General features: G+C 43.2%; 1 protein-coding gene across 3 annotated transcripts in view; it reads left to right on the forward strand.

Moving 5' to 3' along the window:
* Window positions 1-7,033, forward strand: part of Slc22a3 (solute carrier family 22 member 3) — a 93,916-nt gene that overhangs the window by 1,515 nt on the left and 85,368 nt on the right. The window lies entirely within an intron of this gene.

The raw sequence follows: 7,033 nt of genomic DNA on the forward strand, positions 1-7,033 counted from the left end.
AGGAGGAGGAGGAGGAGGAGGAGGAGGAGGAAGGGGGAGGAGAAAGGGGCAATCTTCGTGCTCTTGGGGGATCTCCCTCACTCAGACCCTCACTGATTCTGCATCTTCCCACACTGTGAGTGGTGAGGCTGTGAGCTTTCCACTTTTTAAGTCAGTTCAGAAACTGCTTCTGAGTCACCTGGTCCACAGAGGAACTGTTTGGCTGAGTTTTACCTACTGTCATAGCTCTACTTAACCTTTGTAAGATGACTTGAGTGTACTCAGGTAAAGTTTGTCTCTAACTTAGTTCTTGTCCAAAACACCTGTTTAGATAACAAGGGAAACTTGCTAATAGGAGCAGAAACGCCCCTTCTGTAGGGACACAGCTCTGTGAATCTGGTTTTTCTCGTAAGGCCGTATGTGGGCGTAGTAGCCTACTCAGTGAAATCCCAAAGACCTTGTCTCAAAAAATAAGACATTGTCCCCTGACTTCCACATGCACACATATGTGTGAACACATCAGAATATACATGCACCCTCCTCCAATGTGCATGCATGCATGCTTGGGTGCATGTGCATATTATATTAAAAAGTGAACATTAAAAAAATAACCTTCAAAAACAAAATGAACAGAAAGGTTGGCATGACTGAAGGTGATCCTTGGGTATCCAAGAAGAGGGTCATAGATATCTGTGAGCAAATACTCTGGCAGGTACTTCAGGAATATGCTAGAGTTCCAGGGCCCATAGGACATGGTCAGAGTGCGTAACCACTCTCAAACACAGTGCAGAGTGGCGGGAAGTCGGGAGATGGTCCTGACAGGGTCTCTAGGGAGCTATGTGGCTTCTGTCTGTCATTTAACTTTCTCATCCCGTGCATGCCATTATTGTCACTAGCAGGTGACAGCTCGATGTGCACAGAGCAATGACCAGACTTCTTCAGGGTGCAAACAGAAGTGTGATTTAGATGCCTCCCTTAAAGCTGCTGCTGAGGTCTTGAAACCTCCTGGAAAGATTTCCTTTCCAAACCCCAAGTAATTTTAACTTCCTGTGGCACATTATTCATGTGTGTTGCTCGCAGGTGGAAACTCTCTGTGTGCTCTGGAAGCCCTGCCCATCACCCAAAGTAACTGGGAATCTCACAGAAACCTCATGGGACACCAAGTGGAGTGCTTTCTTTGATTTTGAATACGAACAAAGTCAGTGTTGTCATTTTAAATACTATCAAAGTAATGAAACAAAACCCTTAGCTCCTGCTTCAGTTGGTGTTATAAACGGAGTATATTTTATTATACAAAGGCCACACACTGATTGATATACAAAGGCTATACATGGGAGAAGCTGGAGGTGGAAGTCCACAGGCTGCCTATGATACTTGGTTCTTAAACCAAAGCAAGGGGGTGGGGTGGGGTGTGATTGTCCTTTGTAGAAGGAAGAGCTGAGACTGGTGATATTAGGGACCCTGCTAGGGTCCCATCTTATCACGAAGGTTGCCATGGCCAACCTTAGTTCTGTGTCACTATGGTAGTCCTCTAGTTAACACACCCTTTGTTTCACTTGTGGCATCTGAAACACAACAAGCCCGGCTGGCTGCTGGGGAAACTGTGACTTCATTTGGTGGGGCAGATCCTTATCCTGATGTGAACACGGAGTGTAGTTTACTTGGAAGTTATCCACCCTTGTGACACCTTCAGAGCAACTAGAAGGAATTCCAAGGAGTTAAGTTGGAAGCTGGCTGTCAATTGTAGGCCTGTTCCAAGCCACCTCCCCTATGCTAGGGGATTTCCTACCTATGCCGGACCCCGTCAATGTAGACCTCTCTGCCTGGGTTTTAACCTCATCTGCTTATTAGACACTGGGCAGAATCAAATGTGATGGAGTACAGACATTGAGTCAGGGCCCTTACCCACTACTGGATGCTTCACCTTTAAGATTGATGGAGGGATTTTTTGAATCCTTGCTAGCATCAGGAAGGAACGTCTCTACGTCAGGGTGCTTCCACACACAAACCAACGGCTTCTCCATCACTTTTCTTCTAAAATAAAAGGAAGGTCAGTTTGAGGGATGTGGGTGATCTGTTGAAGAGAGTGCTGACTGCTTTCTTCTTAGGCTTCCTCCTCTTCCTCCAAGTGCCTGTTGTGATTCCTGTATACTTGTCTTGGGACACAGGTCAACTAGGTAGGGCAAACCTGCCTATATCCCACAGTGCCAGCTTAATGCTGCCCTCCCTAAGGGTTTGCTAAGCATATCATTGAGCTTTTGTATGTGCTGGAGAAGGGAGTGAGCCAAGCCACAATTCTGGCCTAGGCAGTGTCTCTAATTTACAATGGGCACTTTAGAAAGAAGTGCCGGGGCTGGAGAGATGACTGGTGGTTAGGAGCACTGCTGTTCTTCCAGAGCAGGTTCAAGTCCCAGTACCACATGGCTGCTGGAACAATCTGTAATTCCAGTTCAAGGGGAGCCAAACCCCTCTTCTCACTTCTGTGGGTACCAGGCATGCATGTGATGTGTGGACACACAAGGAGGCAAAATATACATTTAGATTTTCTAGAAAGAACGTCATTTCAATGTGTGATGTCATTAGCACCGTCCCTCCATTTTTTTGTTTTTGTTTTTTTTTTTTGCAGAATTAACTTTATCATTGGAGTATGTAACTTGATCATCTGCTGCATTATTTCTGTAAATACTCAATTATGGTATCGTCTCCCCTCCACTGTATGACTGTCTCCTCTTTACTGTGTGTTGGTGTGTTTTTCCCAGAGTAAGCTGGACGCTTAAGGGGAGGGGAAGGAAGAACCCTGGAGAGGCACGCTTATAGGTACAATGACTTCAGAGCCTCTGATGTTGCTGTAGCTAACCAAATGAATGAGACCAGCCTGTCATCTGGATGCTGTGTTTGAACATTTTCTGTATTGATTCTTCACATAGATAGTTGCTTGAGGCTCATGGAGGGAGAAAGTACAAATTCTGTTATCTCTCAACCTATGAATTCCCCACACATGAGAATGTAGGGTGCTTTGGGTCCAAGACGACAAGACCGCAAAAGAGAATGAAAGAAAGATAAATTAGAACGTCGAGAAAGGCCATTATCAGTGGCCCTATGACATTGTCCCTGAGATCCCATCAGCCCTCTCTGCCGTGGGGAAGAGCTGCACCCCTGTCATTTTTAACTCTATGCCTTCCTTCTTCACTGTGACCTGTGCCCTTTCCTCTGCTCCTCTTCATCCTCCTGCACAGTCTCCCGATAAACACGAGCTCTCCTCTGCAGCCAGTGGCCTGCTCCCCCTGGCCCTTGCGAGGACTCCAGGCTTCTACTCCTGCCTGCTGTTCTCATCTCTAGAACTGCTTCTTGCTCTTCCTCATCCACTCTCCCTGCCCCAACCACCACATCTGCCCTTTAACATTAACATAAGATGTGTATGTTAATTGTTATTCCATTCTTAGTGTTTCAAATTCTCATTGTTATTCCATCTTTGACTCATACTTTATTCTTAGAGGCTTATTATTAAACTAATTTAAGCCGACTTTAAAAAATTAGCATTCTTTTTCACTGTGGTGTGGTCAGAGAATGTGATTTGTAGGTTTGTGTGCTACTGATTTTTTTTCCTTTTATTGATTTTGCTCTGTAGACCTGTCAGAAGTCAGATGTTGTAAATGTTTTCATGCTTGGGAGGAATGTTAGGTCTCTAGCTCTAGTGGGGGAGTAAGGTTTTACAGACATTCAACAGCTAAAGCCAGCTAGTTCTTCTGTTAAAAATCCCATATTTGAGTTAACTTTTTGTATATTGATGATCAGTAATTACAAAACCTTTTATTTTGCAGAGGTCTTTCGGTTTCTAGACTCAAGATTTTTATACAAGATATAAATGTACCGAATAGGTGTGTATGTACATTTAGAGTTTAAAAAGTCCTCATAGTGAATTAAAGCTTTTAAACCTGATCTAAGGTCCAGGATATGTTCTGTCTTAATATTAGCTGCTATTAATACAGCCATTCCAGCTTTCCTTTGATTAATATTTAATCTATTATTAATTCTTTTCACCTTGAATATAAAATTTCCTGCATTCCAATAATTCAGTGGGGCTCATAAAATGTATACAAGGTGATCTTGCTTTTATTGAACGGCTTTAGTGTCCATGTGTTAGTCAGCTTTCCGTTTCTGTCACAAAATACCAGAGACAAGCAACTTACAAAGAGAAAAGGTATGTTTTGGTTTTGGCCCATGGTTTCAGAGGATTCAGCCCTTGATCACTTGACCACATCCCTTAAGACAGCTCATCATGGCAACAGTCTATGCATGTCTCCCACCTTGTGGGGGTCTGGAAGCAGTGTGGGCATTACCCTAATGTTGTCTCCAAGGGTACTTTCTTGTACTCAGCTCCCCCTCATTAGGTTTCCAATGTGGCCCAGTAGAGCCCTGGGATGTCGAGGGAGTATCAAAGGTCATCTAAACCTTAGTATTCCCTGAGTCCTGTGGCACCTGGTCACTTTGAATGTGTTGTGGTAGTGGGTGGATTTGGGCTCACTAGACCCTTTTCTCCCCTGCCCTTTAATGTAGGCTTTTCTGTGTTTTTCCTTCTGTGAAAGAAAATTAGACAGACTTGGTTTTCCTATTCCATTTTGTTCCTTCTTTTTTTTAAAAAAAAAAAAAAAGATTTATTTATTGTTATATGTAAGTACACTGTAGCTGTCTTCAGATGCACCAGAAGAGGGCATCAGATGTCATTATGGGTGGTTGTGAGCCACCATGTGGTTGCTGGGATTTGAACTCAGGGCCTATCAGAAGAGCAGTCAGTTCTCTTAACCGTTGAGCCATCTCTCCAGCCCTTGTTCCTTCTTTTATTCATTGGGAATTTAGCTCCTTTATTTTGACTTTTCTAGTGATTGCTCCTGGAAATGTCACCAAGCTTATTTAACAGAGCCTAATTGCATTGCAGGGGACCCGCCTTTAAAAAAGATCATTTATGTGTATGTGTGTGCACCAATGTGAGTTTATGTGTGCCGCTTGCACAAAGATCAGTAGAGAGTGTTACATTCCCTAGAACCAGAGCTGTAAGCTGCCATATGGGTGCCGTAACAGATCCCTGGTCCTTTGCAAGAGAAGCAAGTGCTATTAACCACTGAACCATTTCTCTAGCCCCTGGGCCTTCTCTTAGACAATCTAGGATGTAGAAAACTTCAGTATGGCCGCAGCTCCACCAGTCTATAGAGTACAATTAACCAAAATCCTATGTCTGTCATTGTATGATTAATTCACAGTTCTTATGTTACAGTTCATAACAACAAAAATGTTTTTATGGTTGGGGGAGGGGGTCACCACAAGATAAGGACCTGTATTAAAGGGTTGCGGCATTAGTAAGGTTGAGTGTAGTAAGAATTTGGAATTCTGATTTCTTCAAAAACCACAGAAATATTATAAGTATGTGTTTTCATTTCGATCCCAGGTGTGGGACGTGGGACTGCTTCGCATTGTTCACAGCAGCTGACTGTGATTTGCCTCATGCTCTAGTCGGGGTGTGATTTTCCCAGGCGCACATAGTTTCTGTTATTGTTCGACATTTGGAATTCTGGGAACTTTTCAGAGGTATATAAAAATTCTAAGAGCCTGAGAGGCAGGGGCGGTTGTTAGTGGTCATTCAGAGGGGTTTGGATGTGATTTGTTAGTAGTTGTGCTCAAAGAAGAAACGAGAAGAAAAGAAATTAGATTCAGGGATCTCTTTCCTTTCTTCTCTCTCCTCTGTCCCTTTTTCTTTCCTGTCTAGTGTTAGGGGGTTGAAGGGATAGAAGAGGGGTGGAGAAGGGTGGAAGAAGGAAGAACCCACAAACTAGCAAAGACCAGCTCCAATTTAGATCCATGGCTTTAGAGTGTATTTGTAGGTAATAAATGTGTTTTGGTTTTGCTTATATTTATAAATCTTTATTCCATCATTGGTCTTGAAAGTCAGCTTTGCCAGTGAGTGGTCCCCTGTCATCGGCTGTCTTTCTTCTGTCCTTCTGCCACTGAAGTCCTAGGCCAAAGGGCCATCTCGATGGGCTCCAATATGTCAGGTCCAGCCACTTGTGCTGAAGTGGCATATCTCACACCTGGTCCTTGGAAATGTCTTATTGTTTGATGATACAAACCAGTTCCTATGAGATGCTGCTCCAGTTTGGGGGTGATCTATCTCATCAAGGGTTGATGTGTGAGACTTCTACAGTCCAAGGCAACTACAGTTTAGGACAGTGGAGATTTTGGGGTGACCTTTTTGTGCTTCTGGAACAGGATATTATAAATGCTGATATTGAAATACCTTAGTCTTGCCTTCATGCCGTCAACTTTGAAGAGTCGAGATAGGTTCTGGACATCGTGTTTGTAAACTCGTGCACGCTGAGGGATTAAGATGACTGCATAGACTTAAAAAGGTAAATGAACCAAAGTGGAAGAACTGGATACAAAGAACATAGTTGGGAGCACAGGTACCCATCCTGCTTTCATATACCTAGAGGGTCCAGAAGATACCCAGTGTTCTTTAGAAAAGGCCATTGCTTAATCCTTGCTCTTCTCTGAAGAATATGGACCTGTCACACAGCTTCCATTTTGCTCCGGGAAGGAAATCTGTTTTCACTCCAGTTGTCCTGGTGTGACCAATCCTGTTTTCTCCCAGGGAGAGTTCTCTAAAACACAGCAGACATGCATCAAGCACTCAATAAGTGTTTCTTGAATGAACGCATGCGTTTTCCCTACATTCGGCCCTTAAATCACTTCTAAATGATGCTCAACCATTTCCTCTTCTGTGTGGCCTTTCCATCCTTTAGCCTTTCCTGTTGAGATCCTACTTAGACGTAAGTTGGACTTGCTTTTTCTTTCCTTCATGACTTCCTCTCACATCATTCATTTCTGTATCTATAGGTACAGTTTGGATCCCACTATCCATTCAACAGAGTCAAAACTTCTGCTTAACCCATCCATTGAACTTTTTTATTTTAATGTTTTGGTTTTGTTTTGTTTTGGTTGTTTGTTTGGTTGAGTTTTTTTGTTTGCTTGTTTTGTTTTGTTCGAGACAGGGTTTCTCTGT

The sequence above is a fragment of the Mus pahari genome, chromosome 21 (assembly GCF_900095145.1).
Source record: "Mus pahari chromosome 21, PAHARI_EIJ_v1.1, whole genome shotgun sequence".
NCBI classification, from domain to species: domain Eukaryota; kingdom Metazoa; phylum Chordata; class Mammalia; order Rodentia; family Muridae; genus Mus; species Mus pahari.